The sequence below is a fragment of the Cebidichthys violaceus genome, unplaced genomic scaffold (genome assembly GCF_023349555.1).
Source record: "Cebidichthys violaceus isolate CVI_PGR_0920_01 unplaced genomic scaffold, fCebVio1.0.p SCAF_5, whole genome shotgun sequence".
In the NCBI taxonomy this organism is placed as follows: domain Eukaryota; kingdom Metazoa; phylum Chordata; class Actinopteri; order Perciformes; family Stichaeidae; genus Cebidichthys; species Cebidichthys violaceus.
In genome coordinates, this window is record NW_027176705.1 from 11577000 (window position 1) to 11592200 (window position 15201).

The 15201-nt window shown below is 40.2% G+C and overlaps 1 protein-coding gene across 4 annotated transcripts in view; it reads right to left on the reverse strand.

Annotated features, from left to right (window-relative positions):
* Positions 1-11895, reverse strand: part of sox6 (SRY-box transcription factor 6) — a 132526-nt gene extending 120631 nt beyond the window's left edge. For 3 of the 4 annotated variants that reach the window (XM_068730230.1, XM_068730229.1, XM_068730226.1), the window contains exon 1: positions 9933-10316. The gene's annotated coding sequence lies outside the window, so the exon portion shown is untranslated. Of the gene's footprint in view, positions 1-9932; positions 10317-11865 lie in introns of those variants that run through there. The other variant, XM_068730227.1, reaches the window with a different exon arrangement.
* Positions 11896-15201: the final 3306 nt, after the last annotated feature.

Sequence of the window (15201 nt, forward strand, 5' to 3'; positions counted from 1 at the left end):
CATTGATGAATAATAACACTATTTATCTCTTTGATTAAAACGGCACATACTCTGAAGTTCACAAGAATGTGTGATTTTTTTTGCTCGTGCCCTAAGCTTTCCAAAGTAGACCTGGCTGTGCGGAACATTCCTCATGGTTTCATGTTCAATTGGCTGTGAAAGTCTGCAGTGTTACTCTGACATGCCAGACAGAAGAAGAAGAAAAAATGAGGTCATCTTCATTTGTTTTATAAAATTATGTTTTGGATATCAGAGCTTCTCAACAAATTTCTGAATTCATACATGAAGCGAGTACACATATACTCACAAAAAAAATACCATCAGCTGGGTCTAGTAGCATATTCATTTGTGCATTTTCAGCCTAATTTTCTATATTTGTAAAGCTTCTCTGCCGTAAAGATGACGCAACACGGCCTCCGTAGCGCTCGCGTGTTCTACAAAAGACACACATACAAAACACACAGGGTAATACATACTGTGCTATTTCTCCTCTGAATATTCATCCATGTTTCCACATCGTCTGCAGGTCTCCTAATCACAGTCACTTCCCCTTTAATCACAGAGCCATAATTAGGTCCTAATAAACCATTTTGCCATCCTCTTGGAGCGCCTCTGTGTCACTCACACATCAAACCAAGAAATACTACATTAAGGGGCTGTCAACCTCAAAGAAAAGCTCCTCCAGCAGCAGTGATACAGATACTGCAGGCACACCCTCTTACACTAATTGAAATTATCGAAAGCTCCGCTTACATGTGACACTTGGCCATGTCTGAAACCATGGCCTGAAGTACAGCAGTCAAAAGCGTGACGGTTGTGCCAACACTGAGGCTCTACGGCGTTCTCTGATGTCGGGTAATTGTTTAAACCTGAGTGGATATGGCACAGGGCCTCATGCTGCCTTTTCTGCCAAGAGGAGAAAAAAAAATATCTTGCTAGCACTTTTCTCCTCTATTTCTTCTTCTATTCTAATTCAGTCCAGCATGGGTTCAAGGAAAGCCTCAATGGTTCCATGTTCATCTTGGAGAACCAGTGTTGGGGATGATGATCACTGACCACAGGTTGATAATGATGACTGTTTAATTAGAAGCCTTTCTTTGGCCTGGCCACAACCCAAACTCCTCCACCCTGCAGATGGTAACCAATAAATTTAGCTTTTCTGAGGATGAGGAGGAACATTGTACCTCCCCACTTTACCCTCAACCCCACCCCTAACCAAGGACATAAAGCCTTTCTACTTGCTAACACAAAAAAGCAGCCATAGCCCTGCTGCATGTGCGTATGTACAGGCCAAGTCCAACAGCGTTGACTACAGTCTATGGTTATTTGCATATAATTTGCAATTGGTAATACATTTGAGTAAAGTTAGGCAGTCAGTTTGATTTTTTTTTTTTTATTCCATCTTTTTGGGAACGTTTTTTTTATTAACATGAAATCATCAAAAAGTTTACTGTCAATAATTCTCATTTGTTTTTGCTACAATATCCCCTCCTTGAGTCTAAAGCATAATTACATTTCTTTTGGTTATGTTTAGTCAATTCAAAGCACTTGGTTAGCATTAGAGAAACACTGTGGTCATGGTAAGTACATAATGGTTAAGGTTGGGAAACTAAAACACTTCGTTAAGGTTGGCAGAAACATCACGAGCATGGTAAATGTTCAAAAAGTCAACTGTGTTCGGATGCAAAACCCCAGTCTCCAGCTTAGAAGTCATGCGCCTGGCCTCCTCCCTGTGACTTTACACTGCGGTATAAGAACGTAACTCTGCGAACAGCAAGCTTTGACAGTGAACGTAAATCGCTATTGCAAATTAGCTGCATATGAATATAATTGCAGGAGGGAGGGTTTTGAGGTCATTTGTATATATTTGTATGCAGTCTGCAGGGTCATTAATTGTGGTCGTATAATATTCCATCTTTTTCTAAATCTAAACATTTAAAACTCATTCCACTCTCCTCAGCAACGTTTTTGTAGATCTTACAGACTTTCCTGTGAAGTGGAAAAAAGAACGAGTGTTGCTGTTCCTCAGACAGGACCACCCCCCCTCTGTATAGTCCTCACCCACCTCCTGCCAATCATCCTCCCTCGGACAACCCTCTTCCCAGAGGTCTCTACACCCGTACTGCCTGGCAGAATCAGCACTCTCTGTGTGTGTATGTGTGTGTGTGTGTATTGTATGTGGGTGGGTGGCGTGTGCCAGAGTGGCTAACCCCTCAGATTGTCAAAGAGGCTCATGGGAAATTTACTACATGGGCCAAACCACAGGCTTTCTCTATCATTTCAGCAGATTTCTCTTATTTAGTCCCATTCAAGAAAGTGATCATCACAAATGGGACTTTCTTTGGCTTTATTCTTTGTGCTCCGGGTCAGGCTTCCCTCACTGTAGCTGCACTTTGCTTATAGATGTGCAGTTGAGCCAACCAGGGGTTTCTTAAGTTCAGTTCTGGACTCTGCAAAATGTTTCCATGCACCGTCTTCAACAGCATGTGGGGTAATTTACAGACCCTCAAAGAACGACTAGATGACTGTAAATTCAAATTTGGTTTAAGCTGAAAGTTCATATTTTCCAACTTTAGAGTCTTACAAGTAGGCAGCGTGATGGATAAAGTTGCTCCAGTACTCACCATGCACCAGCACTGGTGAGAGTAGGAAAATGTGCCTTTTGGAAACTAATGAAAAGGGGAAAAGTTTGACGTTGCTTTGATGTTTCTACTGCGTATATTTCCACCCAATAAGTACAATAAATTTTCTCAACCACCTTGAAAACACAAGACTTACCACCGTGAATTATTCACTACGTGCGAGTCAGGAGAAAAATCTATTTCTTAGACCAAAGGAGACAGAGTTTGATCCACTTACACATCATCAGAAGGGTCTGAGGCAACATGAACACTAACATCATTATTTGTGCAGTGTTTTGTCTCAGAGAGTCTAAGAAAATCTGCTTTTAACCCCCCTTCCTTTACTCAGCGAGAGAGAGAAAGAAAGAAAGAGAGAGAGAGAGAGAGAGAGAGAGAGCGCGAGAACGCTTGTGGTTGGGTCTGTTGAAGCCATTTCATCATAATGAACATTAAGGGCAAAGCCTTGTAACACATCCAAGTCAGTGTAAAAAGAAATTATTCAGACAGGAAACAAAAGACCCAGGCAACAAGAGATGCTATGGTTAACTTCGTCAAAACTTTTGCCACAAGACCCTTTCCATCTATTCCCCCTCCCTCTCGTCTTTGTCACTTTGATTTATTTTTGGCATCGTTCATTAGCATTTTCCAGAGGAAAAACTGTTGGGAATCTGATTTCGGGCCCAATACGTCCTTTCTTTTCCATAACTTCCTCGCCTGTTTTAGATGTCACAGTAGCTGCTCCATGATGCAAGTGGTTGATCAGTATTTGTTTCCATCAAAAGAGGGCTGACACACACTATAGGAAGAGCTTGGAATTCAGCGTCAGCAGAGACAAAGTATGTTTTTGTTTTCAGGCCTGTCTTCAACAATATAATGACGTCAACACGTTTAAGCTGAACTGAGCTCTTAAATCAACAATTAAAAAGCAGTGTATATCTGCAAGATTAGCTTTCTCAGACCCTCATCAGTCAAACTGGAGACACGAAATATCTGGACAAGCATTGTGCATCATGGATCACAGTGCCACAATATGGCAAAACAGCTCATCATGGCCATGTCACTTCAGCGCATGCAGATAGGACACTGTGGTATCATGTGCTCAAATCACATCTCTTGAGAGTGTGCACACAATACACACTATGTACGAGCAGACACACACACACACACACACACACACACAAATGTGCACACAGAAAGTAAGTTGCCAATCTGATCTAACAATATTCGTTGTGTGCCAACAAAACAGCTCCTGACCACAGAGAATAGAAGCCAGAGAGGCTGGCTTAGTCACAACTATGGAGCATATTTTACATCTCATGTCAGATCAAGCTGACAGATACCAAGCCGGCTGTCAACCTCCACCAACTGGATAATGTCTAATCGTTCCGCTTTTACAGACAGTGGAGACCTGTGTAACATGGATATAAAAATAGCTGCTGCCTTCAACGGGGTTATTCATAACAAATAGGAAATTCAAATACGGTATGTGCCCAAGGCCATAATTGTGCTACTTTCCCTTTATGGAGTGGGAGGTTTTTAAGGCCTTCTTTCACGTTATTTTACATAAAAATTCTCAGTGTCACAGCTGCCCGTGTTGGTTCAAGTGATATTTTCACAGTCCTTTAACGCTTCCTCCAAGGCAGTGGCTTGCCCATGGGAGGACCTGATCCAAGCACAATGGGGGGGGGGGGGGGCTCACAAGGAAAAAGGCTTGTTGTGACGCCTTTGTGTCAGAGCAGCGCAAAAGCCCACATTACACTAATCTCTTTTCCCTTGTTCACTCACAAGACACAATCTTAGGTCTTCAGAGTTTCTCCAATTCTAGGAGGACAGAAATCACTCGGGGCAAAAGATCACAGCTTCTTCCTCTTCTTTTTTTTCTTTTTTTTCTCAATAATCCCAGCATTCAGCAGCAAGGTCACTCGCACAAACTAATTATGTAGACAGTATTTCTATCCAAGAAAAGTCGATAGATTGATAAATAAGCATAACTTCTTTGTGACTTATTTGCTGTTTATGTAACTGCAGTCAGTGCAAGCTGTTAGAGTGAAAAAAATAATAATTAATGCACAGCTCTCTCGAACTGGTTGCCACAAAAAAAAATTAAAAAAAACCTGGCTTTTGATTCTGTACCCAAATGTCTGCAAAAGGAACATGGACCAACATGAGTGTTTGTTTGAAATTCAGTTTCAACCACCTGCACTCTTTTCACACAACCTGACAGCTCTCAGCCTTGGTCCATATGCTCTGTGTGTGTGTGTGTGTGTGTGTGTGTGTGTGTGTGTGTGTGTGTGTGTGTGTGTGTGTGTGTGTGTGTGTGTGTGTTATGCTTCTGTCCCCATGCCTGTGTGAGGGATAGAGAAAATGTGTGTGTGTGTGTGTGTGTGTGTGTGTGTGTGTGTGTGTGTGTGTGTGTGTGTGTGTGTGTGTGTGTGTGTGCAGGGACCCTAAAATCCACCACATTTTAATTACTGCCCGGCTGCACTGTGTGTCTCTTTGATATGGAAATAAAGGCTACCATATTCACACAGCCACTGTACAAATCTTCATGTGATTCATAAAAAACAATGAGCCCGACTAATTCCTCCACCTGATTACAGTCCCAGACCTGTGTCACAAACACACAGCCACCAAGGTTCCGCCAATTAATTCTACATATTAATATGTAATTTAAAAAAAATTTAAAAAAATAAACAGACGCTACTTTCCATAGCCTAGACTGTTGCATTGGAAATCAAAGTTAATTATGCACAACTATGCTATGGACGAAAAGAAAATGTCCAATTATTTTGAGAAAAACATTTTTTGGTAGGAGAGTGAATGATACAGATCAAAATGGGCCATTTAGGTTACTTGTGCAATTATGCAGTTCCTGTGAAGATACACATATTTAGATTTTTTTTCTCATCTGTAACGCTGTAATGTCAGCAATACTGTTCACTTACAGCAGCCAGAGGGACACAGAGATCTAACAGAGCCATAAAATCTGCCCCTACCCTTGTCGATGTTCAGTAAGTGCTGGTGTACATAGGTGCTATTTGTTTCTACAAAAAATACCATCAAGTTTAATCTTTGACATTGAGGAACCCTGGATGAAAATATAAATATGAATGCTTGAGATTCTAGTGTCTCTGTCTCCACTTCCTCGCAGCTTTTCTTCTAAGATGGTGACTTTGTGGAGGTGATGTCCCACTGTCTGCTCCTGATGACTCAGTTGGCCACTAATTTGATCCCTATTTCTCTTCTAAGTGACAATGGTGAAAGTCGAGACGAGCCACAATTTCCTCCTGTACAAGCACAAATCCACTTTGTCCAAACAGAGCACATCTGCACCGTGCTTTCTTTAAGCCATGCAGCGTCCAAACCCGATCTACTCTACCAAAAGCCCTTTGGTGTACAGAGGAGTCATGCATTCATCATACAGAATACGGCCTAATCACAGTGTCGCGTGAAGGAAAATGAAGCATCATGACAGAAGTGACATGTTACTAACTTGTCAGAAACTTCTAGTTGAATTACAAAATAAAAAAAAAAATGCTATGGCATGTTCCCATCAGTTTTGATCATTGTAGAAATATTCTACAGCAAATTAGATAACACTTAGAAAGACAGATGTCACAACATGTGCTGCCACATTTATTATCTCCTGCAGTCCTCCACCCTTCTGCTACCCCCCTCCTCTACCTTTACCAGGCCTGCTGTTGTTTACCTCTTCTCAACTTGTTTATCATCAGGTCTCGGTCTCAGCCGCTCCCTCCACTACCACGAAGAGAGGGAGACTAGTACCTGTGTACTCCTCAGCCCCCCCCCCCCCCCCCCCTCCTCCATTGCTTCACTCTCCCTGCCCGCAGCTTCCTGTCACTTGGAACAAAATAGCTGTCTTTCTGCAGAATACAGTATATATGGAAAAATAACACGATGTGTAAGGTCTCAGTTATGCGGTCTAAATGACTTCTGGTCGGGAGAGACAGAGTGGCTTTTTGCATTTTGACATTTCAAATCAAAATCAACAGTAGTGTTTATCCGTGTAAGGAGCAAAGACATCGTCTTGCAAAATATCTGAGAGTGTATCAGTCATGCACACATGCCAAGGCGTATAGGGGCTCACTCACACACACTATAAAACAATGACAGTTTTATAGGAATTTAAAATATCTAGGTCCAGAGAGACTGATGCAGCCTATTCAGAACTTTTCATGGAATAATCTACAGTGTTATACATATTATTAATATTGTTTGCTCTATTTGCAACTGACAACACATCAATATTATGTATGAATATATTGCTGAATTATGTCTGTGAAATCATTTTATAATGAGTTGGAATTGGTGGTAATTTCAAAGAATTCTGTCTGGTACCGTAAAACCGTTACCCAGTGGTAAACATCTGCTGTTAAATTATCAGATTCGCTATTTTTGTAAATCGCATCAAAAATAGCACCAAAAGCCTAATCAATCATCAACGTGCACATTTAAGGTAAGACGTAGAAACAAATACTAAAGCTATATCATATACTCATATAAGACACTTTTCTTTCTGAATCTCTCTCTCTCTCTTTCCCTCCCCTCTTTCTCTCCTGACTTTTCTTTGATCCTACTAATTGCTGGCACAAGAGTTTAGTTTAAACAAATCCTACCGTTAGATGAAAAGGACAGTTAGAAGTAGAGCTCAAATCAGAACAAGTCAGTTTAGTTTGTGGCACTCAGTCTAAACTAATTTTAAGATGGGCTCATCCACTACGTTTCCCTTCCACTCAATAAAACAAATAATAAAGAAAGGCTCTAATCGCAATGAATGATTAAGAAAAAAGAAGAACAAAAAGGATTCAAAGCAGCAACGTTGCTCTTGCAACACGGGAGACATTGGACTTGGACAGAGTGCAGGATGTGTTTAGACAAGTGAGCCAGGTGGCTTCTCCCGTCATGCCAAATGAAAGTCCTAAAAATCTTTGAACTTACTCAACGACTGCGAGTCTATATCTTATTCTGACTCCAAGTTGGAAACGCTGCTTTTCTCAGTCTCGCAAAAAGCTCAAGATCCACCCGCAGATTGGTCCTTGAAAATACAGAGAATGTGCAAGGGCAGTCAATCTGAAATATGATAAATTTGATATTATTGCCCTGCAGTTCTGTTAAGTATCACATACCAACAAATTGCCAGTATTTAGTTTTTGAACAACGTTTAACTCAACGACTGTTATTGCGAAATAAAAGCACATCGTTTCCCGGCAACATTGATTAAAGAGCAGGAAATATTTGCCTAAATTATAAAGACTTTTCTCACATTTCTCAAATTATTGAAATGCACATTTAAGTAGTGTGTAACAACTGCAGACTAGTGTAGAAAGAAAGAAGGCGGTTGATGGAGATGCCGGCATAGTTTCTCTGCGCAAAATTAAGTGAGGTATGTTAAATAAGAGCAAGTGCGGTTGTGTGGCTTCAGAGGGCTCTAGAATGCCGCTTTTCTCTTTTACTGAGCGACACGTTGAGTTGCACAAGCCGTCAGAGACAAACTCTTATAGAGACAGAGCCGAGTGTCCCTGTATAGCAATCAGGACAATGTGCTGAATGGACAGTCTAATTATAAATGTGCCATTTAGACTCGCATTTGGTCTCCTGGACCGCCTTACCTTATGAGGAAACTTGCGTTCACAGCTACAGAAAGAGCAACTGTTCAAAGGGTAAACACTGTACTGCGACACCGCGGAGAATTACCCGAGAATGTGTTTTTGTTTGAGCAGTTTTAAGGAGAAATCATTTTTCATGAATTAGCCACAGGTGCGCTATTTCTGTGGTCATAAAACGCATGTGCTCGGTGTTTAATAAATAGAAGAAAGACACAACAGTACGTTTCAATTTTAAGAAAGTTTCCAGTGTTGTCAGAGCTGACTCTCTTGTGGTGAAAGCCGCTGTAGAAGGCTCGCTTTTGCGCACCGGGAGTGTGTCTAATTTTGGAAAACATCTTAAAATGAGGGGCCATCTCCGCGCTGCCAATGTCACGCTCCATCACTGAAATTTCACTTATTCTAACATTAATGATAAATCTGTAGAATTACTTATTCATTTTGTGCAACATTAATTTACTTCCTAATGGACAATATTTACAAACACTAAAAAATAATAAAGTTTTTATTATGCTCTAAAAATATTTTAACGAATGTGTTTTTCTATTAAAAGGCCATATCATTAAATATGTCTGAAATATGTCTGAATGTAGTCTAAAATATGTCTGAATGTAAACAAAATATAATCCTTGTTAAGTATATTTGCACTTTTCACAAGGAAAGCTGTTTGGTCACTCCGGGAGCGCCGAGCTACAGAGACTTAAAAGGAAAACTGTCTGTTCAAGTGCATCTTCTCTAAATGGACAAGCCTTGCGATTGTTGAATTTAATTTATGGCTTGTGCATTCTTTAAAGGTCAATTCCCCCTGACCTCCCGAGAAAGTTACGGAAGAACAAATTCCCAGGCTACAGGGAGGCCAGAAACTGTGTTTCTGACATTAAAAAAACAGCCAAAAATAAAAACGAGCAACACAAATGTGTAAAGGTATAATGAGACATGAGCGACAGCTTCAAATAAACTTGTCCACCTCGCAGGCAGAGAGGGAAACCTACCGGGGCGCACATCGTTGTCAATGAATAGTACCGCTTTGTGGACAGAAGTGAAACTGCCACCGGCAGAGGAAAGTTACGGGACATTTTAACACAAACACTATAGCGCTGTCAACCTTTAAACACCGAACAGTTCAATAAGAGTCGCCTCTTGTTTACTGAACATGTTATCGGTGACAGCAGTCCGGGTCGGTCTTAACGCTCCGGTTTACACTGAGCAGCCTGCTGTGTCCGCTCGCACGGCTTCGCGCTGCTGAAATAAACAAAGAGGAAACAAAAATACGTGATTTCAAACCTTCAAAGATGGTTCAGGTCGTCTCAGAGTTAAGTTTTGACGAAGTTAAATGTTGAATTTAACGCGGATTCACCAGTTCGGAGGTGAACCCGAGCTCCAGCATCGCGCCACTCTGCTCTCGCGTGTACTCCGCTTGTTTTGGTGAAAGCGACGCATCAAACAATCGCAATACTGAAAGTTTGTCAGTCATCCTCCCCGTTACAAAATGTGCGAACCAGTGCAAGCGTAACACTAAAGTAACTTTCTGAAGAAAAAAAGAATATGTTAAAGCGAAACGCGCGCACAGTGCAGGAGCAGTTTAGTGACAGCGCGCTCGACTTTTAGGAATCAGCAATAAAACACAAGGTGAAGATACCAGGACAACATAGAGCATGTTGAAAAGTAGAGAGAACGTGTTGTTTACCTTGATGACCTGAGCCGTGGAGAAGATATTCATGCGTCCTTTCCCGTGCGTAAACACCACTAGACTAGGCTTCACTTTGTAGAAAATAACCACTGAGCTATCTGTTGAGCGAAAACTTAAGTCTGCTCACTCGGGGCCATATGAGGGGATCCCGTTTACTCTCTGTGAAGTTCAGCTGTCCAAAACTACAAGTACCTTTTGTTGTTCGCCTATCTGTTCTTTATCTCCCTCCCTCTCTCTCTCTCTCTCTCTCTCTCTCTCTCTCTCTCTCTCTCTCTCTCTCTCTCGCTCGCTCGCTCGCTCAGACAAGAGAAGACGATGAGTAGAGCTGCTGTCAATCTTGGCAATCAATGCGTGCAGCCATGTCGCAAGTATTCAAAGCATTTCCCGTCGTGCAACATCAGAAAGTGAGTGGCCAGGGCATTGATCTGAGGAAGGCAAAGAGGCAGGACTCCCCCCTCCTCCTCCCAGACGAGAGAGAGAGAGAGAGAGAGAGAGAGAGAGAGAGAGAGAGAGAGAGAGAGAGAGAGAGAGATTTGTGGCAAAATGAAAGTGGAGAAAGGGAGGATGGTTGTAACTGCCCGTAGTTTAGTCAGTACTAAAGGCTTACTTAAATGAACATCTCTTACAGGTGCAGCGACTGCAAAGTTAAGGATGACTTGTTTTCCCTTCTAGAGATGCTGCACGTTTCCTTTAGTGGCATAGTCACAATTGTTATGTATTTTGTTGCAGGACAAATAATGCACGGACCCTTCCAACTTCAGTAAAAGTGTTAAGAAATGACCGTTTATTTAGAGAAAAATAGGCTCAGCTGACGTGAGTTAATGAGAGCATGTGAGAAACCCTGTAAGAAGAGTTCAGGGTTTAGACTCGTGTGATATAACAGCATGCATGGGATATGAATACGTGTTCTCTCCTATCACGTCTTATGATTTGTATGACTATATATGAAACAAGGCATTTTGATTTACACACTACCCATAGGTCTCCCAGCTTCTCTACAGATGTTTACATATTTCATGGACTTTATGCACCTCAGCTTTTCTAGAATTTAAAATAATTATTTTTGACGGATTATCCTATAAACGTACGTCCAACATATATGTTCCTCTCGACATGCAGAGCGTTTAAGATTTGTTTTAACGTCGCTTATATATCATAAAGAATTTTTAATGTTCAAAAAATGATTTAAAAAACAATCCTCATAAAGGGGTCAGTTTTCAGAGGCATACAATTCAGATTAATACCCAGATTTTACAAATAAAATAAATAATTCGTGTGTAAAACAAATATGTAATGTGTGTAATGGGACAAGTGAAAACGTTATTTTCCACATCACATTTAACTTTTAACTTTCATATTTTTACACATTTTATTTCTTATTTTTCGTATAAAATCCTAAAACCGGGTTTAACACAGTATATATAACTAAAATAATCAATTGTTGCGTCAGTACGTTAATGCATACTCAGTCAATGTCATGTTAGACTGATTACATTCATTTCAATAAATCCTGTATTGTGTTGTAAAACAGATCCGTTTGAGATCTGAAATTAAAGCAAAAGTCCAGCGGCTGACCCAGGATCACTCGCCGAAGCAGACGTTTTTACAATGAGACACTTCTGTACTGAATGATTGTGTTTGAAATTATCAGCTGAGTTCGAAGGAGGCCCAAATATGTCAAACACACAAAACAAACTATGATAGAAACGTTCAGAAATCAAAGAATAGTCAGAATAGAAAGACAGGAGACAGAGACAGCTGACGGAAAAAGTTATAATCTAGAAATCAGCAGCAGCATTTTATGACAAGCAAAAAAAAAGCCCAATACACATTACAACACTCACTATAAATCCGTTATTCAACATGGCTTAAGTGTCATAACAGCAGACTATACCAGGGATCACATAATAGAAATAAGAAAGTTACTTACAAAGAGAGGAGACAGCAGGAGGAAATTCTGATTGTTAACTGCAGAGTCACATAGAGCTACAAGAGGGAGGAGAAGCAGAGAAAGAGAGAGGGAGTGAGTGACAGAGAGAGAGAGAGAGAGAGAGAGAGAGAGAGAGAGAGAGAGAGAGAGAGAGAGAGAGAGAGAGAGAGAGAGAGAGAGAGAGAGAGAGAGAGAGAGAGAGAGAGAGAGAGAGAATTGGCCACACAACTCATCCACAACACCGTATCAGCTCAGACTCCCGTGTGCCTCACTTTCCCTCTTTCTTTCTTTTTTTTGATTCGGGGGAAATGAAACACACCACATCTCCATCAAGGAGCATCACACAATGTTCAATACGCCTCAATTCATTTTCCTTTTAGCTGTAAGTTTGTACTCTCCCTTATTTTTTGCTGCAGTGTGTGTGAGTGTGTGTGTGTGTGTTAATTTCACTGCTGAAATGTGCTTGAGGGAAAAAGAAGAAAGAGAGAAAAGAAAAGACAGAGAGACCTACCTTTCCGAAAGAAACTTTTTCTGCAGTTCTGCGGACTCTTTGAACAATGTAAAACCATAACACGTGTCACCTATTTTACCAATAAAACAACTCAAACACAGTGAAAGATCTCAGCATGGTTAAATACTTCTGCAACAGTCTAACCTTTTTATTTTTCAGATCCATGCATGATGATTCATATCTGCTCTGTGTGTCGTCTGCTTCGGAGCGGACGTACGGCGACTTGAAATGCGTGTTTTACGTGGCTCATACGCCACCTTTTGGCCACTGAGGGAAACACCTGCAGAAATCCTCCCGCCTGCAAAAATCAGATGACTGTATTGAAGACAAAACCAGAGAATTTGGACCACAACGCTCTGTTACACAGGCTCATTGTAAAGAGTGCATCTTAGCAGTGAAATACTTTCCTTTTAAAACTTGAGCTATCAACTTTGGGACTGCATTGCTGCTTTGAAAATGATGTAATTTTTATCTGTAAAAAAAATGATGCAAAAAGACATGACTCATTATATTTGCCTATTGTGGGTTTAACCACCAGGCTAGCATTGAAACATGGTTACTTATGGGTGCAGCTGAGCAGGTGCCAGCGGGTGCCAGATAGTTCTCAAAACACAAATACAGATGACTATTTCTATAGAGGTGACTGTAATGGCTTCCTCTTTATAGCTCAGATGGTAGAGTGCATGACGCCTGCATGGAGAGCACAAGACAGTGCAACTTGTTGGGGGGTAAGGCAGACACATTTGCATACCCTGTGAGTCTTTGATGCATCTTGAAATTCAAGTCTAGCCCATAAATATTTGAAAAGGAGAGTGCATAAAAATCAACATTTTTGTTACATTAAATTAACATGTGTTCTTCTCCTGTTCTGCATGGTTAATTAGAGAACACCATTCAGTCAGTGAGTGAAGATGGAGTGTGTGTGTGTGTGTGTGTGTGTGTGTGTGTGTGTGTGTGTGTGTGTGTGTGTGTGTGTGTGTGTGTGTTAGTGCAGTCAGAGCAGGTTTCAAAGGTGTGCAGCTGATTCATGCACAGAAATACAGTGGTTCGTATTCCTAATGAGGATTCCTAATTACCTACATTATAAAAGAAGATGATTAGAAAAGTTCTACTTCAAACCTTTGCGCGTGTCACTACACCAATTAAGCATTTGTAAACTATTAATAGATGTTTATTACACACCATAGCACAGTATAATGCGGTTATATGGACATTATTTAAGTGTTTACTGATGTCTTTGTTAAAATCAATTTCAATTTGATACATTTTGTATAGCCCAAAATGTGAAATTGTATCAACATAATAGAGTTACAACACATTCAATACATGTGATATAAATAATTCATATAAAGAGAGTAGTAAGCAGAATAATGATGGAAACATTACAAATCATAACAGAAGCAGTGGATATAATAAAAAAGTCAACTCACTGGTGTATAAACAGATAATATATGTTCGATAACATGGTTTAACATCGTTGTAGTCAAATACTGGATAATCATGTCTTAAGTAGTTTGAAATACATTTATAAACAGTTGTTCAGCTGCTGTTCATGTGAACAGTACAGCACACTGCAAAATTGTTAGGGGCCAGTACATAAATATCTTAGAATTGCTATTTATTAGCCTGTATCATTTTTAACTCTAACCCTAACATATAAAAAGGATTGGTATATGTGCATAATCCTATAAACAATATGTATTATTAAACGAGGCATATCTTTAATTCATATATTCATATATATTCTTAATCACGTGTAGCTATGTATCCTGATGAGTAGACACACCTTTGTTTTTCACTTGTATTACGTTATCAACATGCTTACAAGCATTTTGTTATTGACAAGTGATGGAATAGCAGCAGACCTTAGCTCAAGAGGCGATGAGGCTTCTGGGGAAAAGAACATTTCGGTAGCTCTGCTCATTAATCACAGTGAGCACAATAAGTGACTTGGAAATACAGACATATGTTGTTTCTGAATACAATTAAAGGCTATGTTGATCTTACTTTGTAAACAGTCACCCAGCTCTTGTTGAAGCATCGTCCTCAAGTTCTGTTGGGTGCTCTATAAAAAGTGTAAATGTGTAACGTACTGTAAGGAAATCCTCGATGACAAGAAATGACCCAACCCTACATAACTTCTGAACATCCTGACCTGCCATCAGTGAGACGACTCTTGCCAACGGTCACAACCGCTGACACCAACCAACACAACTTAGTCATTATTGAATGCCAAATATATGCAATTAACTCTAACACTATTTGCATACATGCATATCGCCTCTCTCCCAATTGGACTTGCAAAGTGGGACGCTCTGTTCTCATTAGTTGACCCAAATCTCTTACTTGTAACTCTGGATTTCATCAAAGTTTAGTCAGGATCTAATATTTCCTTTCAAGTTAACAGAGAACCACTGATTAATCATGTTGAAATAAGGAGTGCAACATGCCAATTCTAATTATATACTTATCAGGGACACCATCATACAGCCTGTGCCAGCAGTACTACAAATATCAACTCTGTAGTATTCATGAATACACTCTAATCCAAATATTTATGGTACTTTATATGTGATGTAGTACAAAATACACCTGCTCTGTGTTATTTAAGGCCCAATCAAGAATCTGGTAAGGTGAAAACTTCCTCTTCTTCTTCGACAATTGACATCTTTGTTCTGCAGCTACAATCTTTGTATTTCATCAAAATGCATCTCAGGTTATGGTCTAATCTGACTATTACTACTAATATATCTAGACTGATGCATCACCCGTGATGGTGCACTGTAGATCCATAGATACATGCGGAGCCTTTTCGTTTGAGTCAC